We start from the raw sequence: 27,057 nt of genomic DNA, 5'->3' as shown, positions 1-27,057 counted from the left end.
CATGCGTCCAGCTCCCAAGCCTGACGTGTTGGGCCTCATCCTGGGGGGTCCCTAGGTGGGAGGCCGACCTTTTCAGTTCACCCAGGACTACCATGCATGCCTGGGTGAGAGAGGTAGTCTCTCTGGGGAATGCCCTTTCTTTCCATAAAGATGGTTTTATCATCATGTTCTTTGTATAAAGACTTAAGAGGCTGATACTTCACGGAGGGTCTGTGAAGTCCTAGTCAGACAACACCACAACAGTGGCTTATTTAGCTAGTAACCCAAAGTCAAGTAGCAATGACAGAGGTGTCTTGCACTCTGACATAGGATCATCCACCAGGAAATTGGGGTGTTCATACTAGGAGGCTGTATGGTTAGACGGATTCTTCAGCCATCAGAACATACATTCAGGTGAATAGACTCTTCACCTGGTAGTGTTTCAGCTTCTAGTGGACAGGTTGGGTCTGCCAGAGGTGGACCTCATGTGTCCAGGATCATTAGGGCCCTTTAGCGCTCTCCATTTGAACCACAAGATTAGTGGATTTCAAATGGTTTACTCACCGCAGGGACAAGGCAGTGTTGTAAACTTGCCCTGGATTCCTTTCTAAGGTAATCCTTTAATTTTTCACTTTAATGCAGAAATTATTGTGACACATTTGTTTTAGGACGTACCCCCAGGATTCATGGGGATCCATATCAGTTCTCTCTCTGAAATGCAGACTCCTTGTTTATTCTTTTTTAGTTTGCACAACAGAGAATGGCCAGTTAAGCTACATTTAAGCCATACAGCTTGGTAGGATGGCCACTTGGTTTGTTATTCAGACCTTTAGTTTGCCACTCAGCATGCTCCCCTCAGGCTGCGAATTCTTCTTTATGCACAGGAGCGTCCCCCACCCCTGTGGATAACTGCTTTGGGAAATCCCCAAGGTTTCCTGTGGACCTCCTATGGAACCTGAAGTAGAAAATAAGAGATATGGTAAGAACATACCCTCGTTATCTCTTTCTACGAGGTCCATAGGGTCCACAGGGCACCTGTGCTTCACATGGGCTTCGCTCTGGTCACCGGTTTTTCCATCTCCTTCTGTGTGAGAATGTAATTCTTGAGTGTTCCAGACTTCCTTCCCTTTCTCCTTCGCTGGCCTATGGCTTGTTACGTAACTGAGGAGCTCCTGGCCTGGGGGCGGGGTTTAGGGGAAGGCCCTGGTGCATCCTGGGAGAAGAATTTAACTGTGTGGTGCCCAGATGACCCTGCATCACCTATACCCCAAGGTTACCTGTTGACCCTATGGACCTCGTAGAGATAGAGATAACGAGGGTAAGTTCTTACCATATCTCTTATTAAAAAGACCTGTCAATGGTAATGATAAATTTGCTATGAAAAAAACCATGACAAAGTTAAAACACTACATTTTTATTGTAATTAAAAAACCAAATCAAACATTTTTTTTTTAAATTCAAACTGGTAAAACATTTAAACAGTATAAGAAAACATTAACATTTGTGTATTAAAACAGTTGTTTTGCTGTTTTCCTACAGAGATGACTTGTGCGAGAGCAAGGCAATTCATTACTGGTTTTCTGGAGCTGTACAGAAGCCATGAATGTCTTTGGAAAATAAAAACAAAAGATTACAGCAACAAACAGGAAAAAAAGCTGCATTCATAGACGACCTAGTGACGTACAGTTTGACCTATCAAGATGAGGCATGTCCGAAATGGATAAAGGCCCGAATTCAAAACCTTGAGGACTGTCTACTTAAAAGAGCACAAAAAACAAATGGACTCGCGGGCTTCAGGAGCAGGGGCAGAAGACGTGTACACCAGTACTTTGACCTGCTCCGATTTATTCACGAACAGGAACCACAGAGAGCTTCACCTTCACAAACTCTAATGGTGGAGAATGTGCCTGGAGAACAGGAAGCGGATCAATCGTCCTCTTTGGATGTGGTAAGTACAGACACTGTGCATACACACCATGCCAAATATTTGCAACAAGTCCGACAGTCCAAAATTGTCCAAATCTGTTCAATGGAGACAGTCCTCCTGCCATGGCACTGCCCCCACTCCAGTAAAATAGGCCAGGTATTACTCCCTGACCTCTTTAGCCCACGCAGTCCCTGTTGACTCCATATTTACTGGTGTTGACACAGAGGGCATTTGGACTGTCTCCTCTGACTGGTCTGGGTCGTCTGGCATTGCTGTACCTGATGTCTTTTGTTGGATGGCTGTTTTGCGCTTTAAAAAGTTGTGCAGGACATAGCATACCAAGACGACCAAATCAATTTTTTCCACACGGAGATTAATGGCGGTATGGAATAAGCTGAATCGGTTACTCAGGATGCCAAAGGCGTTCTCCACAATCCACCGTGCCCTGGATAGCCGGTAATTGTATATCCACTTTTCCTTGGTCAGCAGCGTACAGCTTCATCAAGTGTTCGTATAGTGCAAACGCCTCGTCAGCCACAAACGCAAAGTTAAGGCTGTGCTTTGTTTCCGCTGTTGTTGGCAATCTCAGGCTATTGGAGGTAAGCCTTTCATAGAAGCGGGTATTTTTAAAGGACCCACAATCCGAAGCACGGCCATTTTTCCCAATATCCACAAATATGAACTCATAGTTGGTGTTCACCACCGCCAGGAGTACAACACTAAAAAAAACAAACCCTCGTAGTTGTCATAAAAGGATCTGCAAACCAATGGTTTGCCACTCCGCCACCATTGACAGGAACTAGAATTAAAAAAATGTAAAAAAAAATAATATATTAAAACATTATACGCTTTTTTTTTTTTTTTTTTTTTTAATATATAGATTCTCTCCTCCAACAGTCTAACACCTGACCAGGACCTGAGCTAGAGCCCCTAAATGTCTGCTAGAAGTGAAAGCGAGGTCGAATGTAGTCAGCCTTCTTCCCAAAGAAGATGTTATCGATGCAAGACCCAGTCACAGCCATCTATTGCAACAAGTCGAGCTGGCCCTCCAAAAACCCCCGGGCATGTTTGATAATCTGGGCACGCATTGCCATTAGTTTCCGGGCTATGGATCCGGATCAGCAGATACACAGTGAGCGGATCATATATGATTGAGATATTACATGGTGGGTCTCTTAGCGCACAACCTCAGGCAGCTTGATCACTCTATAAAGGGGTAATCCCTATCTCCAATATTTGGAAGATACAATGAAAGCTATATAGAGTGACACTAGCGCTAGAGGTATTCAGATAAAAATAGGTTTATTAATGACATACAGCTGGGAATAGGTAAGATAAAAAATGGAACAATTCCCAATACAATAAAAATAAAGTGCATATAAGTTAGCAGCAAAATATTCAGTGCATGAAATGTATCAATTAATGCAGCAATATGCATACATAAGATGAAACATTACTTTTATTCCCTATTTTCCTAGATTATTGCAGTTTACTGTTTTCTTATTTGTTCCTAGATTAATTTTTATCCCTTTCTTTTTCATGGATTAATTGACAACAAAACGGATGAATGAACTATGATAAGAAAAACGTCCATGGTAGTTTTCAACTTCAAGAAAATGACCAACAAAGCACTTCCTGTCACTAGAGGACCAAAGTACAGAAACTGGAAGTAAACAACCGCGCACTTCCGGTTTCGCGGAAAAGAACAAGTGTCCGTCTCATTAGATCTCCTGGTCCTTCTGTATGGTCTAAAATTGGAGGGAGATCATGAACACTACTAGGAGAGACGGAGGGAGTGTTTTCAAATGTTTTTTTTTATACAATCGCAAAACCGGAAGTGACAGGAGAACCACTTCCGGTGACGTAAATGGGACATGCTTTATGAGGAAAACTTACCTGCTCCTGCACACAGCGTTGATAAAGAGCTACTGAGCTCGAAACGCGTCGGCGCTGGTGTGCAGGAAGCCTCCATCCTAAAGCCTGTGGTTGCTGTACGGAGCCCCTGTCTCCTACCCCAAGAGACACTCTCCTACCACTGATGGTACGTTGGATTATTTTTGAAACAACTAGATATTTCTATACTCTTTTATAGTACTGGAGTTATCTTATCCTATGATTAGTGCTTGGATTGCTGCAATATCCATTGGACTATTGAATTTTTGCTGCTACATTCTATGCACTTTATTTATGTATTGTTTCATCTTATGTATGCATATTGCTGCACTAATAGATACATTTCATGCACTGAATATTTTGCTGCTAACTTATATGCACTTTATTTTTATTGTATTGGGAATTGTTCAATTTTTTTATCTTACCTATTCCCAGCTGTATGTCATTAATACACTTATTTTTATCTGAATACCTCTAGCGCTAGTGTCACTCTATATATCTTTCATCGGATAATATATGACACTGTCATGAGGGGAAAAACCAAAATAACTGGCCAGCACAGGGCTTACCGACGAGCCTCTGCCCCAGCCAACTGTGCAGTCAGTTGAGAGGATTGTGCCCTCCACATCACAATCAAACCCAGCTACCAGCCCACAACACTGATGGAACTAACCCCATCCCATCCTACACCCTGTCCCACTTGCCCTACTTCCCAAACCACTTACCTCTCCACATCTTCGGAGGCTCTCTACGGAGCCATGCTTGTGGTGGACGAGGAGCCACCTTAATTTTTAAATTTTTGCCATTTTTTTTTTTTTAATTCCTAAAAATATTTAAAAAAAAAAACATTTTCTCTCTCCCATTAGCTGCTCTATATTATATAGAGGTGATTACGCAGATTGGACACTGTCACTAAACACATGGCGTAAGGACAGATTGTTGGATGCTGGGGCCACAATCTGGACTTGTGCCATGTGTTTCTTGGCCGATTCAATCCGACATCTGAACCACCGTATACCATAGATCAGAATAGCTATTGGGACAGAAAAATGTAACAATGTGCAACAGGATAGGAACAAAACTTCTTCAGACAAGGGTATGAGGTATGTGCAGAAAAAAAGTTCCTGTACAATCACAAAGATGGTAATGAAGAAATGCACATACCTCTTCCCAAGTGTCAGTGCAGGGTACCTATCCTGTGAAGCCTCCAGGACCAACGCATTTCGTGATCAAAATCCCTGTATCAGGGTGTGGATACATTTGATTACCTATTTTCTCTTGGAGCGAATCACATCTAATCACATCTATTTCCCAGGAGAACAATCGAGTCCTAGTACATTTGTTTTTAATTATAGAAAGTTGATTTTACTGAATGAAACTGCAAATTGTTTTTGTATTATGTCTATTTTGATATACATATGAACAATCCGGGGTGGATGAACTTTAAAAAAGACAGCAAGTAGAGTGTCAGCGATACAAGGAAAAAACTATCCTATACATCAGAAGATAAGTATTTTTCCTTGAGCATTTCCCTGGTTACACGAACAGACAGCGCCCTTAATTCACTCCTACTATAGGCTATTCTGAATTTCCAACAGACCTAGTGGGATGGGTCTTTTTTGGTATGAGTTGGCAGAGGTCTGTTTGCAGCGTCATTGTCCTTTCCTTACATTTTAACGCATATATACAGCCATGTTGGCTGCTTTGTATCTACATTTTGTTTTAAAAAATTTCTTCCACCAGAAAAACGTGTAGTGTTTTTACTCGCCTTAAAGTAGTGGTACTTCAGGACATTCACAATGGCTTTGCAGGTGTCCGGGATGATGTGCCCCAAAGCTTGGCGGGAAATGAGGCTCTCAAACCTCTGGTCTGAAGGACCTTCCTGTAGCCAGGTACCTCAGGATAGCAATGAGCCTCTCCTCAGCAGGGATGGCCCTCCGGATATAGGGGGTCACCAAACGCAGCAATTCCTGGAAGGTGGCGTCATCTATGCGCAGGTAGTTGCGGTAATTGTCCAGGTTGTTCTTCCAAATCTCCATCAGCAGTGGCATGTGGGAGCGAGTCTCCCTCCTCATCAGCCACTCCTTGGTCCAGCAGGATCTCATCCTCCTCCATTCCTCAGCTCCATCACCTTTCAGCTTCAAATAGCCATAGGCTAGCAAAAGCTTATAGCGATCGGAATCCATCACCACAGAATTGAATGTAGTATAGAACACACTATGTTAAAGGCAAGCCAAAAACAAAGCCGAGCACAATAGCAATGTTCAGCAGGTATAAATCAAGCCTCACTAGTCACAGAGCCGAATGTGCACAGACCTAAAATGGTGCCTGCCTTTTATACCCCCTAGTTAAGCCCTCCCATTATTAGAATTCCAGTACATGAATCGTGATATTTGCTGCAACCGATATATTTTTTACGATCTGCAGTCGTTTACGACACATCTATATCGTTTGGTCGCTTATACAATTGTTCCCTGTGTGGGCACAATATTGAATGACCGGGAGAGTTCAGAATTTCAAGAGAAACCGCAAACGAGATTGGATCGTTTCCAAATCGCACTGTGTATGGGGGCTAAACTTACCATGTTTTTATACCTTTAGTTGGTCTTAATAGAGGTAAGGGTGTGGTTCCTCCCTAGCTACAGAGAGGTTAACCCTTTCCTCAGAAGTGCTGTAAACGATTACTCCTGATCCAAAATAAATAGGGGGCATTCTCATTTTAAAGAGCAGCTCTCCTTTCAAATGTTGGAGACTGTTTAATTATTGCTTATCTATCCTATCTATTGGTCAGTGAAGCATCTCCCTCCTAACACTGTAATCTGTTGAAGAGGAATGACAGAAAGCACACCACTTTTAAATGTTTTACATTTATTCTTCAGCTCTACAATCTCTTTTGAGCTATTGTATTAAATAGTGGCTTTACTCTTTTTAGTTTTCACTGTCTGATTTTCAGTGTTTCTATGCACACTTTATTTTTTATTTTTGTAACAGTCTGTCCCAAGAGCTTGCACGGATATACCAATTATCTGATAAATCTTCATTATCCAGTAGTTTAAGAAACATTGGTGAAGATTTTTTCTGTACTATTTAAAATGTTTATCTGCAGGTTAAGCTCTGTCATCTATGGTAGCTGCTTATTTGCTTGTAATCTGTAGATCTTTACAGGAGTGGCTAGTGTTCACTCTCGCTAGGAATGCTTAAAGCTGGGCATCCACTATGCAATTTTCTGTCGGATATCTGTCCAATCTGGTTGGTTGAAATGAAAACCTGGTAATGTATGGGAGCAAATGACAGTCGATCATATGGTTTTAAAGACTAAAAAAAAAGGACAAAAAAATTAACATTTTGTTAAATTTGTGTGTTTTAACCATTTTTGGCTATTTTCCAGTGTTTGAGCTAATGGACGACTGGCATTTGCTCCCATAAATTACCAGGTTTTCATTCCAACCAGCCAGATTGGACAGATAACTGACAGAAAATTGTATAGTGGATGGCCAGCTTAAGTATAGCAAGAATAATACTCTAACATACACAGTGCATTACTGACAAAACCGATATGAGGCTACATAAAATAGTAGATTAATAGCATGTGTTGCAGCTTACAACAGAAGACTATTTGAATTGGGGACATTTTTGTTTGCTTATTGTTTGCTATTGCCCATATATAAAAATCTATACGATGAGAAATGGCAATATGCAGTTAACCATGCATACAGAATAAGAACTGAAACTGATTCAACCAACTTTGTACAAAATTTAAATTTTATGGCTTAATCTTTAAAAGAACAATTGAATTGCCTTTGTAACATGTTAATTTACTGTATATGTATGCCCAACACTATATAGTGCTAATATGGAATTGTACAGTAGCTGTTCTAGTCGTTGGTAGTCAAGGAATGCTGGCTTCATTCTCTGGCTTTTAAAGGTAACTGCCTAGTGCAGGGGTCAGGGAACTTTTTTACCTTTTACCCCAAAATATATTTAGATACGCCGACGTTACCCCCTTGATTTGAAAGGAAGGAAATCATATAGTAGTGCCCCCATAGTTATGCCCCTGTAGTAGTGCCCCCATATAATGCCCCTGTAGTGCCGCTTGTACAAAAAAAAAAAACACTTACCTTAATCCCGCTCCTGCATCCGCCGCCGTCCTGTCCGGCCGGCTGTTCCTCGGAACTATGGGAGAGACGTCATGACATCTCTCCCATAGTGTGCATGGAGAGAGCCGGAAGCTGGAGTTCAGAAGAGAACTCCATCTTCTGGCTAACGCGGCGCTGCAGGGAAGGACCTGGGCGCCCGCTGGTAATAACATCTCAGCAGGCGTCCGGCTTAGAGCCTCCCTGCGGCACAGCCGGGCATGCATATGAATCATTCTATATTATAGAATGATTCATATGCATGCCTGGCTGTCCGTCCATTACCCCCAGGATTTTCATTTTTACCCCATGTGGGGTAATTTACCCCTGTTACCCGACCACTGGCCTAGTCAGTCTATGGAAGAAAAATTAGTGTTTAAAGCTTACAAGAGCTAAACAACTCAGTCATGGTTATTTATTAGCATTGCTCAGAGGTGTAAATCAGCACACTAACTGGACACTTCCTTTAATCCTTTAGCTGCAGAGGTTTTTCTCACTGCATGTGCTTGACCTATTTTGGAACGGTTTTGGCTGGTCACATGCCAACATCAATGTCAGTAATTTATTTATTTTTTCTTTTATGCAGTACCCAGAAATACCTTATATACTCGAGTATAAGCCGAGTTTTTCAGCACATTTTTTGTGCTGAAAAAGTACCCCCTCGGTTTATACTCGAGTGAAGTGTAGCGCTGACCGGACGGAGTTCGGTCAGCGCTACACAGCACAAACACACAATTGCCGCAGCTGTGTGTTTGCTGTAATCTGTCAGACTCTCATCGGCTGCTGCTGCTCCCACTGCGGGAGCCATCTTCCGGCTCCTGCAGTGGGTAATGGGAGAGACGTCATGAGTAATGACGTCTCTCCCATGCAAAGCGGCCAGAGGAGCTGTTAGCGGCGGGACCAGGAGCGGGAGTTTCAGGTAAGTGATTTTTTTTATTTATTCTTATTATCTCTCTCTCTACTGGGGGGGGGGGGGGGCGGCTACTGGGGGCGATTACTACAGGGGGCACTAAAAGGAGGGATTACCACTGGGGGAACTACCAGGGGGGGATTACTACAGGGGGTACTACCAGGGGGGATTACCACTGGGGGTACTACCAGGGAGGGATTACTACAGGGGGCACTTAAAGGGGGGATTCCACTGGGGGTACTACCAGAGGGGGATTACTACTGGGGGCACAACCAGGAGGAATTACTACTGGGGGTACTACCGGCTGCTGCCATTTCCCACCCTAGGCTTATACTCGAGTCAATAAGTTTTCCCAGTTTTTTGTGGTAAAAGTAGGTACCTCGGCTTATATTCGGGTCGACTTATACTCGAGTATATACTGTATTCCATATCTTTGGGTTTTGTGTCACAGAATACATGAAGTTTTCAGAAAGTACCATTGTTTAAAACATAGAATTTGACGGCAGATAAGAACCACTTGACCCATGTAGTAAGAACCACTTGACCCATGTAGTCTGCCCCATTTTTAAACATATTGTTACCTCAACCCTTATTGATCCTTCCTTCTTCTGAAAGATATCCTTATGTCTATCCCATGCATGTTTAAATTGCTCTACTATCTTAGCCTCTACCACCTCTGATGGGAGGCTATTCCACTTATCCCCTACCCTTTCTGTGAAGTAATTTTTCCTCAAATTACCCCTGAACCTACCACTCTTCAGTTTCAGAACATGTCCTCTTGTTCTGATACTTCTCTTTCTTTGAAGAATGTCTCCTTCCTTTACCTTGTTAAAACCCTTGATATACTTAACGTTTCTATCATGTCCCCCCTTTCCCTTCTCTTCTTCAAACTATACATATTAAGATCTTTTAAGTCTTTCCTGGTATGTTTTGTGGTGTAGACCTTGCACCAGTTTAGTTGCCCTTCTTTGTACTGTCTCTAATGTATTAATATCATTCTGGAGATATGGCCTGAAGAACTGAACACAGTATTCGAGATGAGGACGTACCAATGACCTAGTGTTTGCCCTCACTAGCTCCGGCGCCCTGCCTGCCGCCGGAGCTAGAGGGATCTAGCTCCGGCGGCAGGCAGGGCGCCGGAGCTAGTGAGGGCAATCTTGTGCGCGCGCGCCCGAAAAGGGGGCGTGGTTATGAAAAGGGGGCGTGTCTATAAGACGCGTCCCCTTTTCGTCATACTTGGGGGCGTGCCTGGCGCTTACGGACATGCCGGGCAGCCCCTAAGCGCTGCAGAAAGGGAGAATAGATGCCGGGCGAATGCGCCCGGCGTCTATTCTCCGGCGGTGACCGGATCACCGCATGTTTGTCCACCCGCGGGACACTGCGTCCTGCGGGTGAGAACGGCTCCCGCAGGCTGTTAGGGCAGGGCGCTTTTTGCCCTCCTCCTGGAGGGCAGGGTGCTTTTTGCCCTCCAGAAGGAGGGCAGGGCGCCGCGCCCCGCTAAAACAGCCTAGCGGAAACGCTAATGACCTATAATACCACTGTGTATTATCACTTCTTTCTTTCTGCTACTGATTCCTCTTCCTATGCATCCAAGCATCTGACTTACCTTCCTCATTGCTTTGTTACAATATTTGCTTGCCTTTAAGTCACCTGAAATAGTGACTTCTAGATCCCTTTCCTCTTCAGTAGTTTCCAGTATAGTGCCATTAAAACTATATTTAGCCTTTGGATTTTTGAGACCCAAGTGCATGATCTTGCATGTTTTGTCATTAAACTGTAGTTGCCACGTTCTTGACCATTCCTCTAGTCCTACCTAGATCATCAATCATTTGTTTAATGCGGGCCACACACGGGACGATTTGAAAACGTACGAACCCTCGGTACGTTTTCAAATTTAGCCCTATGCATTGCATGCTGCTGTGAATGGTGAACGATGCATCTTACAAGATGCTTCATTTAACTATTTAACAGCATGACTGATCGCAGCGCTTATGGTTTTTCCATAAGATCTACGATGCCGTCGTACAGCATGCCAAAACACACAGTATGCACGATTGATCGTTGCGTTCTATCGAAATCATGCATATCGTGTGTAAAATCTCACTGTGTATGGCCGCCATTACCCCTCCTGGTGTGTCTACCCTGTTTTATACCTTTGTGTCATCTGCAAAAAGGCATAGTTTCCCTTCAGTACCATTTGCAATGTCACAAATAAAGATATTAAAAAGCACTGGTCCAAGGACAGATCCCTGAGGTACTCCACTGGTAACATTTCCCTCTTGAGACTGCACTCCGTTTACTACAATTCCGGGCCTGATTCAGAGCCGCTCGCATAAAGCGAGCGCTCGCTCTGAATCAGGCCTTTTTTTTTTTTTTTTTTTTTTTTTTGCGGCCTCTTGGCCGCTCGCATAGCTGTGGGTTACCACCCACACTACTAGATTTTGCAGTGAGGGAGGAAGCAGATCCTTATCAGCTACGGCGGAGATTCGTGTCTATAGTATTGCGGTGTTCATACCATGCACAGGAGTGCATGCGCTCAGTGTTATCTGAGGTGACTGCTGTGCCTGTGTCCGTCCCGGCCTGCACTGACAACTCCTCTCCATCCTGGCCTGCTCTGATCCCTGTTGTCTGTCCCAGTCTACGCTGATCCTCCCGTACGTCCTGGCTGTCTACTGTCTCCTTACCTCCAGCTGCATGAGCTCTCCGGTAGTAGGGTCTATGCGTGGCCAGGAATTGCGGAGCGGCTTCAGAGGGATAGTGGTGTGACTACGAGGGGAGGGAGGTTTTATTGTACTTTCTGGCACCATTATTTTATGTGAAATGTGTTCCGTTATTACTGGAGAGCGGGGGGGTGGAGCAGGGGAGCTGTGCAGAGCAGTGAAGGGGCCTCCATTGTACTGTATCCATTCAACTGTGGACTAGTATAGTGTGTATAAAAGTTGCATAACACACAGAGCTGTGCTCCTCACTCCTGTAATTTTTTGGGGGGACGGTGGTCTGGCTCCTACACTTTCATCCTGGCTCCTTGATTTTAGAAAAATTTGTAAAGCCCTGAGATAGACTAGATCTATGCCCCCCTTTATCTATTTCCTTAGTCACCCAGTCAAAAAAGTCAATAAGATGTGTTTGACATGATCTCCCCCCAGTAAATCCATGCTGTTTGGGGTTCTGCAAATTGCTGGATTTAAGATCTACGACTTTTTTTTAAGAGTGTTTCCATCAATTTCCCTACAAGTGATGTAAGGCTCACCGGTCGGTAGTTGTACCCAAAATTAGCAAAAAGTAATCATTGAAATCTCAAGAAATGTAACTAGATCCGAATGCTTGTAATTTTTTTTCCTCTCACTCTCACTTTGGTGTTAATATACCTTTCCAAAACCACCAAATGCTAGAATCTAGGCATAGGTGTGTATTTAAAAAAAAAAATAATCAAAATTAATTTTTTTTATAAATGAAAAATTAAAAAGGTGTAGGAATTTTATATGTTAATCACTATTTGTAAATGCTACATACATATTTCACAGTGGCTAAGTTATTTGCCCTTATCAATTATTTCATTGTGCATTTAGTTTTGTTTACACAGTCGCTTTGTCCATTCTGTCATGTTACAGTAACTTGACAACATGCTCTTTTTTTTTTTTTCTTTCTTTTCATACTTGATAATGCATTGGGCAGGCTATTTTTGGCTGCTCAGTTAATTATTTTTATTTTTTATATATATATATATATATATATATATATAGGCATTTTGTACAGCAGAGATGTGGAAATTTATTGTTCCAGTACTATCCCAGGGGCTGGCTGGCAACTTTTAGCCTGGGGGGCAAATGCATGCAGGTGGCCCTGGCAGAGGAGTAGCGTGTAGCCAGGGTGCCTGCTACGGCGCCCCCCCCCCCTCAAGTCCTCCAGGGAGGAGGCGGGTCCATATGGAATTAATGTATAAGTAAAGATTAGGGGCAGCCCCCTGTAGTGGAGCCCATATGCAGTCCCCCTGTGCCCCAGGAGAGGACCCCCTTATGCAGGCCCCCAGTAGTGGTCCCCCTATGCAGTGCCCCTTATACAGTGTCCCCAGTAGTGGTCCCTCCTGTGCAGTGCCCCTTGTGCCCCCAGTAGTGGTCCCCCTTGTGCCCCCAGTAGTAAGCCCCTTGTATAGTGGTCCCCCCTGTGCCCCCAGTAATAAGCCCCATATGTAATGCACCCAGTAGTGGTACCCCCTATGCAGTTCCCCCATTAGTAGTCCCCCCCGACTCCCCTTGTAGTGCCCCCAGTAGTAGTCCCCACCCCCCTTGTAGTGCCCCCAGTAGTGCTCTCCCCCTTGTAGTGCAGTAGATACACATAATAATAAAATAAAAACACTTCCCTGAATCCCCGCTCCTGCCGCCGCCATCCGCTCCTCCGGCTGTCCTCCCAGGCCGGCCCGCTCTGCATTATGGGAGAGACGTCATGACGTCTCTCCCATTACCCACTGCAGGAGCTGGAAGATGGAGCGGCTCCGGCAGTGGGCGCAGCAGCAGTCAGTGAGAGTCTGACAGACTCTCATTGGCTGCCACTCAAAACAAACACACAGCTGGCTGCTGTGTGTTTTTCAGTCACTGTGTAGCGCTGACCGAACTCCGCACCCTGCCTCCCGGCCCAGCCCGCCACTGGTTCCAGCAGAGGGATGGTGCAAATAAAGCAGAAGAAAACACATCTCGCACACAAGACACTGCAAAAACATTTAATTTGTGCATCTATAATCTACTGCATTTACTATTGCAGTTCTCTTCTTCATGATTTTTCCCTAACAAGACCCCTTTTGTCTATTATGAGAGCAGCTACTAGACTTTTCCCCAAACCTTTGAGCATTCACCGAAAGCATGCTTATACAATTCCTACATCCCCCTCTCAACTCACCTAGACTATTCTACTTGATTACAGTAGCCTGTGTATAAAAGGGGTGTGGTAAAAAGTGTGAGTGTTAACAAGTACAACTCCTTGCTCTTTCTGTGACATTATTGCAAATCTGACCCACGTTTTCCCTTTCTAAGTATTTATTTATTTTTTTGTATTTCCATTACAATTTTATTCCCTTTCAAAAGTATGCCATATTCAGTTGAGCATTTCATTAGCTAATACCCCTTTCAGACATACAACCCGGGAAATTTACTGCTCAGACCCGGGAATTTCTCCTGTGCAAACTTCCGTGCATTTGGTTGAGACCCCCCTTTCACACTACAGCATCTACCCGGGAAATTCCCAGGTAGACCCCTTTCAGACTTAAGCCTGGTTTTTCTGTTTACCTGCCTCTCCTCTTCCGTCTGCTCCTCCTAGCCCAGTGTTGGCTAACCTTGACACTCCAGCTGTTATGGAACTACATAACCCAGCATGCACTGCTACAGTTTTATATTAGGGCATGCTAAAACTGGCAGGGCATGCTGGGATATATAGTTCCACAACAGCTGGAGTGTCAAGGTTAGCCAACACTGTCCTAGACTATCCCCTCTCCGGCTACCGCTGATGATGTAATCAATGTCATCATTAGGCTGCCGGAAGCCGGCCAATCAAAATGCTGCATTTTTAATTTTTTTGTTTTATTATTTAATTGTGTTTTTAATTATTTTATTGCCCTGGTGGTCCAGCAGGAGTGCTGGTGGCCCGCTATTGCTGAGACCAGTCGGTGGTCTCCAGCACAGGTGGGTGTCCCCAGCGTCCGGCTGGGCTCCTGTGTCGCTGACTCCATCTACAGCGACACAGCCACCGGCGCGGGGGGGTGGTGAGCGGCAGCGCTGAACATCCTATAAGACGCTCTGCGCTGCCAACTCTATGTAAAAGCTGCTTGGTGCAGCCCGGGAGTAGTAAATTCCTGGGTAGCACCATTCAGACATGAGCAGGGTAATTTCCTGCGACTTAAGTCCCGGGAAAAACCCTGGTTGATTGAAGGGTCGGCTACCCGGGAACATGTTCCCGGGTAGGTACCTTTCAGACATACGTGGCTACCTGGGAATTTGAGGCCAAATTCCCGGGATTCTCGATATGTCTGCAAGAGGTATAAGTGACCTTCTTGTGAAAACTTGTAAGACCGATATCTTCCAGTAGTTAGGTTTTAAATCTGCTTTGTATAAATTGCCATTGGTCACCGTTCAAGGAACGCTAGTGTAGAGACTGAAGTGATGAGCATGATGTTGAAATGAATGTTATATTTAATAGGCTTTTTGGCAGTTACAAATTAAGAATTATCGGATTTTGCGTGATCTGGCGCCGGCATTTCATCTCTCATCCCCGGGAGGTGCGAGCTGAAATGTGCAAAAAGTGACCCGTTTGGGCACCCAAATGGCACTTTTTGTGATCACACCCAGCACTAGCTTTTTACGCTGCTAAACCCGACCTCTTTGGACGCGATTGACGTGAAGATCGGCATCAATTGAGTAGTGCCCCGCGATCTTCCGTCACTTTAGACGCAAGATCCGGCTTGCTAAAACAATTGAATACTTATAAACTAACAATTGAATACTTATCAGGTATTTATAAGTCAATTTATATCAGTGAAGTAATGGTATATTAGTTCTTTGCCTTTTTCTAATTGATCACAAGCATAGTGAGTGCATGTGCAAATGGCTGATCACTTATCTTTGGTGAGTTTGATAGGAGCCCTCTACCCATCTTAAAAATAATGGGCCTGATTCAGACCCACTCGGGAGCTCCGTCGTGCGCATGCGCCAGACGCGACGAGCGAAGGAAAGTCCTTCGCTCGTTGTGTCCGATCAAAGGGGGCGTGCTGTCAATGTTGATTGACAGCATGCCCCCTTTGGTGGGCGTGTCGGGGGCGTGCCTCCCTGACGGGGGCGTTCCCACGGGAACGCCTCCCGTCAGAAGCCGGCCCACTGACATCACTAGTGATGTCAGTGGGAGTGACTTTGGCTCTGATAGAGCCAAAATCACTCCGGAGCTTGCGGTTGAGAAACTCAACCGCAGGCTCCGGCTCGCAAATTCGATGGTCGCGATGGTCTCGACCATCGCGACCATCACAATGCACGCTCGTATAGCCTGTGGGTGGTGACCCACAGCTATACGAGCGTCCAGGAGGACGCTCCATGAAAATGGAGCCCGGCCCTCATTCAGAGCGTGCGCTCTGCTCAGAGCGTACGGCTCTGAATGAGGGCCAATGTTCCTAGTTATAAATTAGTCTTCCTGTTCCTCTTAATAGTGATTAAATTCTCTGTATTCCTCTTTTTGTTTTCAGTATCTGTTACGAATGTGCAGTGTAAGTTGGGTATAGATCTTCCAAAACATGTTTGTTTATTCCAAAATGGAAGTATTATAAGCATGTAACTTCTCATAGGCTTATGTCAGTGTCGGTTTCCAACGTTTACACGTTTCATGGTCGCTGTCTGCTTCTTCAGATATAGATAGATGTGTTGTTACAGTGAAACAATATGTGTCCTCTCTGCTCACAGTCCCAAGAGGGAACAGCAATTTCCAGCAGCAGCTGAAAGTGTCATTTGTTTATTTTTTTTTGCTATTAAAGCAGGAAACAATAGAACATTTTGCTGATTGTATTAAAAACTGGGTATTTATACTTGCATTAAAATGTATTTTCTCTGAATCCGTTAGAGGAAGCTGGACCATGTCGACACTGGCACTTAAAATATCTTCAAACAATTTAGGCTCCTCCCTCTTCTATATCTCCATTTTGCTAGGAACTTTGTTATTTGTCTAACCCAGATAGAATGAAAACTAAGAAACAACAATTCACCAGAAAAATACATTTAAGGTTGTTAGAGTATAAATAGGCGTGCTCAGTGTCAATCAATGGAAAACGTACAAATTGCAGGACACTGGACAATATGGATGTTTCAAAGCTGCCCCCATGTGAGTACTCTCACAAATTTACAGACAGGCTCCCTCCATAGCTACTGCTGGATTGGCCCATCATGCACACAAATATTCTAAGGACTACAGGTTGCTTTGGAGGCCATGCCTGTTTACCTTTTATAATGTCCTCCATGAGTTCCAGATTACTTGATACCTGAGCCTTTCCATTACCAGCAGCACAAATGGACTAAGAAAAACTAAATCACTGTGCTTTTGGAAAATTTACAGTCCTCTCGCTAATCATTTTCTGCTGCAATATATTGGACAATTTGTCGTTTTGAGGAAAATTGGAACGACATATTGTCTAATGTGTACGCACAATCGCCTGTACACGTGTGTCGTTCATCGCATCTTCTCATCTGCTGTGCGGCACGTCAGATGAGAAGACCTCTTTAACGATATTGAGCACATCGCGCAGTGTGTATGCCCATCTGGACGACTGTGCGATATATGTCTTCCCGATCTGGCCTCTAAAGAAGTAATCTCAAAGCCAATCACATATCCTCCCACTGTTCTCAGCTTGTGTCCTGCGTGACTAACAAGTTCTCGGCAGATACAGCACCTTCCAGACACTTTAGGTTTGGCAGTAGCCCAGCGGTTTTTGGCATCATTGTGGACACAGATCTTCAAGATATATCTGGTAGGTTTTGTTTGCTGCAGTAAATTTCCCCACACCCCATATCATTGTTAACGTTATTTAATTCTCTGTATCTAAATATAGATATCTATATAGACTGCTGACACTCATTGAGCGTCAACGTTCATTGGTTTGTGTGTGTGTGTGTGAGTGTGTGTGTATATATGTATGTATATATATATATATTTGTAATAATAAAGGACATTGAAGTATACAAGAATGAATGCTGTACTGACAGTCATCCTGTAATACCCTATGTATACACACATTTGTGTTCACTCTAGGTCCGGCGGCAGGCAGGGCGCTGGACCTAGAGAAAGGGCAGTTGTGCATGCGCCACAGGCGTGTGTGCCCAAAAAGTGGGTGTGGTCAATGAAAAGGGTGCGGTGACCGCTGCAAAGCCTTTTTCCCCACCCGCAGGAGGGGACCGAACCCGCAGGCTGTTTCAGTGGGGCGCTGCGCTGGAGGGCAGGGTACTTTCTGCCCTTCACAAATAGGGCAGGGTGCGGCGCCCAGCTGAAACAGCCTAGCGGGAACGCTATATTTATTAATATATTTTAAATAAGGTGACAAATTTATACAGGGATTAACAATGTTAAATAAAAAGAGAACGCAGAATTCTACATTCTTTAAATACAACATTAACATCCTTTATTTAATTTAGACATTGATTATGTTGTATAGTCAAAAAAGATGTTAGTTCCACAGCGCTGTGACCACGTGTATATAGGACTACCGTACACCCCGGCTCTCTCCTGAACACTTGTGTGCATACCACACTGTCCACTCACAATGTTAATGTCATTGTTACAGACCGTAATAGAAACACTTGGTAAAATCTTTCAACTGACTCAGTAAGTTTGCTACTGATGCATTTCTACTCTAAGCGATTCTTTGTCACTGTGTTGTATGCACACAAGTGATCAGGAGGGAGCCGCGGTGTACGGGAGCCCTAGCAGTCACGCTACAGTTACCACCAGACAGGACAGGATTTTAGGATTTCCACCGATCTGGTGAGCTCTGTCCATTGTTACTCTACCATGCTGGATATTGTTTTATTGTTGTGAGCATACCAAGATAACGTATGTTTGTTTGTTTTTTAAGGGCATTTTAAAATAAAGAAGTTTTTATTTTTACCTTCCTGCTTCAAATCAGTTTATTGAGATACATTATTAGGGCACTATATATTGTTGCTGTTTGAAGATGAGAAACAAGTTTGGATACTGATTGCTTTTGTTATAAAGAGACTTGGATTATACTGATTTTAGTCTACATGTTTAATATTTTTTTTTCTATACAGTATTGCAGGGATGGGGAACCTCAGGCCCGGGAGTCGTATAAGGCCCCGGAATCATTTGGTATGGCTCTCTGAGCTTTTTTTCTGATAGCCTCATCTGGCTGGCAGCGTGCCTAGAATGGCACCCTGCTGCCAGAATCTATGCAGCAGGGCCGCCTGGAGCATCCTTAGGACACTTCAGACGGTCACATCGCTGCCATTGAGGATGCTCCGGGCATTGCTGTAATCTCCGGCGATTGTGGCCCCACTCCATGTGACATCACACGGAGGGGCGTGGCCTGCGCCGGGCCCGTAAATAATGTTATATATAGCAAAATGGCCCTCGGCAGAAAAAAGTTTCCCCACCCCTGAACTATTGTCTGTCTCATTCAAAAGGAAACTATACATTGGTCACAGCGCTGTGGAACTAACATCTTTTTTGACTGTACATTAAATCATAACAGCTGTTGTACTGTGGTTGATGTGGAAATAGCTGCAGTGATTAAGGAGTGCTTTGGGAGAAAACTTCTAAATATTGATTATGTTGTACTGCTAATGTTTGTAAATATTTGAACTGTTATAAATGTTGTGTCCTTTATTCTAGTTTATGTCCAAAAATCTCACATTTGTGCGAAAGTTCCTGGAAATCTACAGGGAGAATGAGTGTTTTGTGGTGGATACGCTCCATAGATTACTCCAATAAGGTGAAAAGATCTGCAGTGATAGAATCCCTGGTAGCCACAGTTCAGCTGATGGAGAGTGGGTCAAGAAGATCCAAAATTTTAGGACAGTCTTCCTGAAAGAACACAAAAAGGCAAAAGCTTCCAGGAGATCGAGAGCAGGAGCGCATAACGTGTATGTGCCAACCTTGTGGTACTACAGTTTGCTGATCTTTTGATCAGGAGCCACAGAGGGCATCTTTGAGCTCGTTGGATCCAGGATTGGGTGTAAGATTAGGATGATGACGTGGTAGAATGTTGCAGCAATGATTTGGTAAGTGGAAACACCAAACGCGCAGAATGTTCAAGAGTACGTTTAGTATAAAATATTGCAGAGTTTCAAAGTATGTGGGGTATTCCTTTCCTCCCGTACTTTCTTGGCACGTGCAGAGGCTGTTTGTGCAACACCTGCTGTCACCGATGTCCGTCTACCAATTTGTTCTACGTACTTCAGATCATCTGGCATTACTGTGCATGGTTGGCCTTTTCTGGTGGGTTTTCTGTTGTAGAAAATTATGCAATACACAGCATGCCATGACGACCCATTCAATTGAGTTAGTATGCGAATTGATGGCTGTGTGGAAGAACCTGAATCTGTTACTTAAAATCCCAAAGGCACTTGCCTCAATCTGGCGTGAAGGTCTGTAATTGTAAATCCGCCTCTTTGGTGAGTGCCTCTTGTGGATATGGCTTCATGACATTCTTATGTAGAGCAAAGGCCTAGATCAGCCACAAAGACAAAATTTAGGCTGTGTTTCGTTTCCTCAGCAGATGATATATTGAGGATTTTTGATATCCGTTTCTGGTAGAAGTTGTCTGCTTAAAGGAGCCACCCTCAGAAGCTCTACCATTCTTGCCAACCTCAAAAAAAATTAATTCGTATTTGGCATTGACCACAGCCATCTGTACAATGCTAAAGAATTCCTTGTAATTTAAAATAAAAAGATCCGCTGTTGGCAGGTGGGGTTATCTGTACATGTTTGCCATCTATGGCTTCCCCGCAGTTTGGAAAATTCCACCAGCCATTGAATTCTTCAGTAATACCTTCACAGTTGTAGGGAAAAAAAAATTGGCAATTATTGTAAAAAAAATCATGTCAACCTATCTTTAATACTTTACAGACTGCAACACCTGAACTACCTATCGATCTTTCTCCAGAAACAAGCATGACTAGCCAGTAGCTGGATTGTGAAGCTATAGTTGATGCGGACCCAGTGCCACCAAAGGAAAAAATGAGGTTGAAAACTACCAGCTCACACGCCAAGTCCTAACAACTGCACATGAAGTATTGCACAAGCCCCCAGATGAGTGGGGATGTTTTTGCTTCTAGTATGGCATTTAAGTTGCGGTGTATGACTCTGGAGCAGAGGGCGCATGTTGAGCACGTTGTTTATGACCGTGTCAAAGGGTCTACCTGGGCTGCTTGAAGGCAAAAGTCAGGTAATAATCAGGCCTGAGCCTGATACAAATAGTCCAATACAGCCTCCCTCCCAAAAACAACCAATGTTGCATACACCACACCGCTATGGAGGGCAGTCTTCCACACCCTTTCATAGGGGTATATTTACTAAATTGCGGATGGGAGATGTTGCCCATAGCAACCAATCAGATTCTAGATATCTTCTAGAACAGTGGTGTCAAACTTGGGTCCTTTAGCTTTTGTGGGACAACACATCCCAGCATGCCCTGCCACACTATTAGCATGCCCTAAGAGCAAAACTGTGGCACTGCATGCTGGGATGTGTAGTTCCTCTGCAGCTGCAGGGCCCCGAGTATGACACCACTGTTCTAGAAGGTGCTAGGTAAATGTTCAGTTGAATCTGGTTGCTATGGGCAACATCTCCACTTCTAAAATCCCGCACTTTAGTAAATATACCCCATAGTGTCATCTACAGTGGCATGATTCAGTATGCACCATCTACCCAGTCACATGAGATTAGCCCCACTGAGTCACTATACTACCATGTTATAGTGTCATTTATTGTTAATCATTTTATTTTTATCATTAAAAAAAGTTTTGTCTTTTGTTTGTTTCATTTTATTTTCAATTGTTAAAATGTTATTTAACCAAATTTCTACTTTTAAAAAATTTGCTGATTGCTTTAGCAAAAACTTTGTCTATTACAATAATCAGTATAATATGGTGCTAATTTTATACTACTTTTAAATAAAAAAAATTATATTTGACAAGAAAAAAAAAAAAAATATGAGTCTTATTTCTTAACTACTGCTGTTTTAGTACACGAATGATGGCTTTGCAGATCTCAGGGATGATGACTTCTAAAGCATCAGGTGAGATGAGGGAGCCAAATTTCAGATCAGCCAGGGATTTTCATGTAGCCAGGTAGCGCAGAGTAGCAACCAGCCTCTACTCAACGGGAATGGCCCTCCTGAACTTGGTATGTGGAGTCACCAGATTAAGTTACTCCTGGAAGGTGGTATCATTCATACACAGTAAATTGCGGTAATGGTTGGGATTGTTCTCCCAAATCTCCATGAGCAGTGGCATGTGTGAGAGAGAATCCCTCTGCAGCAACCACTCCTTGGTCCGGCAGCACCTCTGCACTCTTCTCCTCTACCAAGAAACGACACAATACCCAGAGTGTATGATATCACAACTTGATAGCGAAAAGCATTCATCACATCCATAGTATAGAATCACTTTCTAATGGCAATCAAAGCAGTAGCTGTGCACAGTGTTCTGCAGGTATAAACCAAGCCTCCCTAGACACAATGCAGTACTGCAAAGACCTAAAATGGTATTTTAATTTTATACCCTTTTAAAAAGAACTGCCCATTATTTAAATGTTCCTGTATCTTTAAGATGGTTGTATGGTGGTTTTAAAAATAAACAATATATCTGTATACAACCTGACGATCATATGCTAAACCGTGCTGTTTGAAAGATTGCATAGTGTGTGTATGCACTATATCATTTGTACTGGGATTAAGGGAAATTGGAAAGACCGTCGCGTAGTCTGCATGTCGTTCTGATGTGTAGCCAGCCAGCAAAGGACCTGCACATCGCACCCTTCGCAGCCCACCTTGACCTTGAATTTGCTAAACTTTGCTCGCTGCCCTGTGCAAGCAAAATTTGGCGAATCCGGGCTGCCGTAAAGTGCGGCCACTGCCACGATGACGCGCATCGGCAAGATCATCGCGGCTAATAGGATTGACCCCTTTGACTCTGAATCTGACTCCCAAACCTTGAGATAGAGAGTTCAGTAGGAGAAACCACAAAAACTGAAATCATAGCCCCGACCAATCCTGCTTCCAGAGCCCCGGAAGTGCAGTCAACTCTTGGCTGTGAGCAACCAATGACGCTGATTCAGACCTAGGCTCCTAAAGGCAGCAGCATTAGAGATTGGAATAGCGACAATTATTGTGAGAGATAAAGTACCAACCAATCTGCTCCCAACTGTCACTTTACAGGCTGTGTTTGAAAAATGACAGGAGCTGATTGGCGGGTACTTTATCTTACACATCTGTATCACTCTCAAGCTTTCATGAATAACCCCCTTAGAAAGTTACTCTATAAGAGTCCTTGTCAGAAAAATCCTTCTGTCCCATTCTGAACTATGGCCCTGATTCAGATCCGCTTGCTGTCTGAAGGGCGGTTTTTTTTAGTCCGGCCTTTTGGCCGCTCGCTAAGCTGTGGGTAACCACACACAGCTTTGCGAGCGGCCAGGTGATGGTCGCGACCAACGGGCTTGTGATGAGACCCTTGTGGTAGGGTCTCGTCTGCCGCAAGCCCCAGTGAGCTTCCGGCTCTAATAGAACCGGAAGCTCACTACTGACATCACTCGTGATGTCAGTAGGGCAGCCCTCAAGCGGCAGGCGTTTCTTCGGGAACGCCTCCATTTGGCCAGCCACCCGCCAACAAAACTGGGCGAGCTGTCGATCAACATCGACAGCCGCCCCTTTTGTAGCGAGCCCCGAAGCGAGAAAATTTCTCTCTTGCTCTGGGGCTTGCGAACGCACAGTGCGCATGTGGCGCATGTGCACTGCCCAGCCATCGACCCGCTTGCGAGCGGGTCTGAATCAGGCCCTATATTCCCTCCTCTTACAGGACCCTTTTCCCACTATTGTAAACTTGCATGAGCAGGGATCTCCCTATCCTTTGTTTTACTTATGCATTTATTCAGTCTATCTTGTATGTCCTTGTTTTGTGTGCTCTGTTTTGACCACTATTTAGTGCTGTTTAGCACTTTGATGTCTTGCCATAAAAATAGTCTATTAAAAGAAAACCTCATATACAATGAATAAGTGTATTGAAAATAACACAAAACCAGAGCTAATTCACTGGTCACAGGACTATATCTGCTGATTGTAATGCCGTCTCCATTATAGAAAGCCCCAGAAATGGGGTAGAATAATTGTTGTCCCATTCTTCTCCTGTGCTTTTTAGCATAATTGTGTTGATACTGTTTATAGAGCAGTAGATACTGATTGCAGGTAATACTGGACCCCATCATAATGGTGTTTCTGTGCAAATTCTGATTACTTTTTTATATACTGTAATGTTGGCTTTCTTTGAATTTTTTTTATGCCATAGCCGCAATGCATCAGAAGTGAAGGTGTCCCTAAATATTTTAATTATCTTTGGACACTGATATTAAGAGATGTAATTGCTAAAATGTTTTTGTATGTCTGTCCTCTATGAGCTAAAGTGAATGCAATGTTGCTGCACCATGTGCAGAGCACGGAACATATGCAGCTTTTGGCTAACCTTTGTTGCCATGGTAACAGAAGGCAGAGTCTTTTCAGCTACGCTCGCTGTTTAATATTCTTCCGGGTAACTTAAACAACTGATGGTGCATTTAGTGGGAAAACGTTGTGGTGGTGACTGTTAATTTATTTTTTTAATAATTTAAAACTTTTTTTATTTTTTTAAGTATTATTTAGTTAGTATATTTGGGATTTCAGTCTTATCCCCACAACTTAAATAAAAATGTACTTTGTACTAGTATTGATCAGATCTGTGGAATGCTGGTCATATTCTGGAGTTCAACTCCGATATTGATTTTATTGAGATAATTTGAGCATTAAGGCCCCTACACACCGAACGATATTGCACACGATCCGACACACGATAAAACGGCAATATTGTTCCGTGTGCATTCATGATATCGTGCATTGCGCGCTCCCATGGGATAGTCATGTAGAAAAGATCAGTTGAAGCGTCTGACGATCCCATGCAGTGCTATGTGGGGGAAGGGGGGGAGGGCATGTTGGGCACCGGATCTCCCCGTGTGTAGGAACCGCCCGATATGTCGGCAATCGGATTATTGGTGGAATCAGTGGGTACACCTCATACCATGTGACAGGGCTTGACAAATTTTTCTAAAATCTAGGGGCCAGGATGAAAGTGTAGGAGCCAGACCACCGTCAACCCCAAAAAATGACGGGAGTGAGGAGCACAGCTCTGTGTGCTATGCAACTGTTATACACACTATACTAGTCCACAAAATGGATGCGGTTGGATGGATATAGTAAAATGGAGGCCCCCTCACTGATCTGCACAGCTCCCCTGCTCCACCCCCCTCCAGTAATAACAGACCACATTTGCACATAAACAATGGTGCCAGAAAGTACTACAATCCCCCCCCTCCCCAGGGCCACATTTTTTCTAGAAAGTCCCCTGGACATCTGCACTGCTGCTCCATTACCCCTCTGCGGCGCCGCAACTCCAGCCATCGGCTAGGTACTCTCAGCGGTGCTCCAGGGCGACATAGCTAGCAGGGCTCCACGGACCCCAGACTGGAGCCGGGACTCAAAGGGACAGGTAGGGCAGAGACCAGCGTCTATGCGAAGTATTACCTCTGGTCTCAAGAGACATACCAGAGGCGCTGATGTGGGCACAGGTTCATCCGGGACTCCACTAGACCTCCAGGGCATAACCTATACTGGCGCAGGGGACAGCTAAGTCCAGGGACCCGGTGGTTGATGTCAGCATAGGAGAGAAGGTACTCTCCCTGCGATCCCCTCCCCCAACTCATGGCTCCATTCCACTGTGGTCTTGCGGCTCCTCTCGCCCTCCGCCCCCTCAGAGACTCTCACAGCAGCCATATTCTGCAACAGCCTCAAGTCTCCGGGAACGCTGGGTCCGGTCTCCCTGTATACCTCTCCAAGGAGCCAGGTTATACAGCGCTATTTCAAACCAGCCACTGTGAGCTGTGTAGTTTAATTTATTGCCCACTGCAGTTAACTTGTATGCTCTGCATTGTATGTGACTTGTGCTAGTGCTGCTGTCTATTTTTCTCAACTGTCGGCTTATACTTTTCCCTTTCTTTCATTATAATCCTGGAATAGGGATTATAATAGGGGGTTCACTGTACCTTACTTCTACCTGTATTTGTGAGGGCTGTCACTTACTGTATATCTGTGTTGCTCACTGCACTGTGCCAGATTGTGTGCTATATTATCCTTGCAGCTATGTCTAGCAAAGGCAAGAATAACAAGCAGCCTGCTGCTCCCTCTCTAGTTTCTTGTAAAAGTCATGTTTAGCAGGCTTTTGCTTTAGAGGATCTCATTAAAGATGGACTGTGTGCATCTAGTTATACGGCACCTGGTCCATCAGTCCCTGCATCCTCTCCTCAGGACCCCCTATGGGATTCTTTTTCACATGTGTTTGCAAAAATTGCGGACCACCTAGCGGTCCCTGTGGTAGCTCCACCCATAGGATGGGATGGCCACAGCAGGTACTCTCTGCAAATCCTTTACCTCCCCCATGGGTAGACGTACTTTCTACCTTAGTGCAGAGTCTGGCGGTTACCACTACAGTCTTTCAACAAATGCTTCAAAAGGAGAGACCCTTACCTAGTAAACCTACTAAGCGTGCTGTGTTATCTTCCCAGTCCTCCCAGCTATCAGATTCTGAGTTATCATCTGGGGAGGCAGAAGATGCAGATCCCTCTCACTTTGACTCCCCCTAGGGAGAGGAGGAGCCCCTTCCTAAATTGAATATACCTGCACTTGTGAGAGCTGTAAAATCTATTCTTCAAATCGAAAAGGTAGAGCCCACTGCTAAGACACAAGACACTCTTTAAGCAACAGAAGGTAGTTTTGCCAGAGTTTCCTCACTCTGATCAGCTATCTGATCTAATGAGTGAAGCATGGGAATATGCCAAATAAAAGCTACCTAAACGCTTTATTTCTTTTTACCCTCTTCCAGCTGATTGCACTAAATGGGAAGTTCACCCTTCAGTGGATTTCCACGTGACACGCCTGATTAAGAATGCTACCTTACCTCCTTAAAGGAGACTACGGATAGAAGGATTGAAGCTTGTCTGAAGTCTACATACTCTCTTACAGGAGCTATTACTCGTCCTGCCATTGCTACGGCCTGGATGGCAAAAGCCATTGAGAGTTGGGCAGAGGCCCTAAAAGATGCTTCGAGGGAAAAGCTCTCATACATCTCTCACATTAGGGATGCAGCCTCCTATTTAGGAGAAGCAGCTTTGGATGCAGGTTTCCTAGCTTCCAAGGCATCTGCTACTTCCGTGGTAACCCACATTATCGTTTTGCTTCGCTCATGGAAGGCAGACTCTGACTTTAAAAAGGCTTTGGAGTCTCTTCCTTACTCTAGGGAGTTCCTGTTTGGCCCACAATTGGACAAGATTGTGACTACCTTGGCAGCTTCTAAAAAAGCATTCTTGCCCTCTGCATGTACACGAAACCTTTGATGTCATCTTTTCGGTCCTTTCGTCCCCAGGGGAAAGCTAAAGGTCCG

General features: G+C 44.2%; 1 protein-coding gene across 4 annotated transcripts in view; it reads left to right on the top strand.

Moving 5' to 3' along the window:
* The window catches only part of USP49 (ubiquitin specific peptidase 49), a 93,881-nt gene that overhangs the window by 9,082 nt on the left and 57,742 nt on the right, over window positions 1–27,057 (top strand). The window contains exon 2 of one of the 4 annotated variants that reach the window (XM_088479610.1): window positions 1,519–1,927. The exons of the other annotated variants lie outside the window; for them this stretch is intronic. The gene's annotated coding sequence lies outside the window, so the exon portion shown is untranslated. The remainder of the gene's footprint in view (window positions 1–1,518; window positions 1,928–27,057) is intronic. 4 annotated transcript variants of the gene reach the window in all.

The sequence above is a fragment of the Taudactylus pleione genome, unplaced genomic scaffold, assembly GCF_031769625.1.
Source record: "Taudactylus pleione unplaced genomic scaffold, aTauple2 ptg000242l, whole genome shotgun sequence".
In the NCBI taxonomy this organism is placed as follows: domain Eukaryota; kingdom Metazoa; phylum Chordata; class Amphibia; order Anura; family Myobatrachidae; genus Taudactylus; species Taudactylus pleione.
This window is presented reverse-complemented; position numbering and strand designations above follow the sequence as displayed.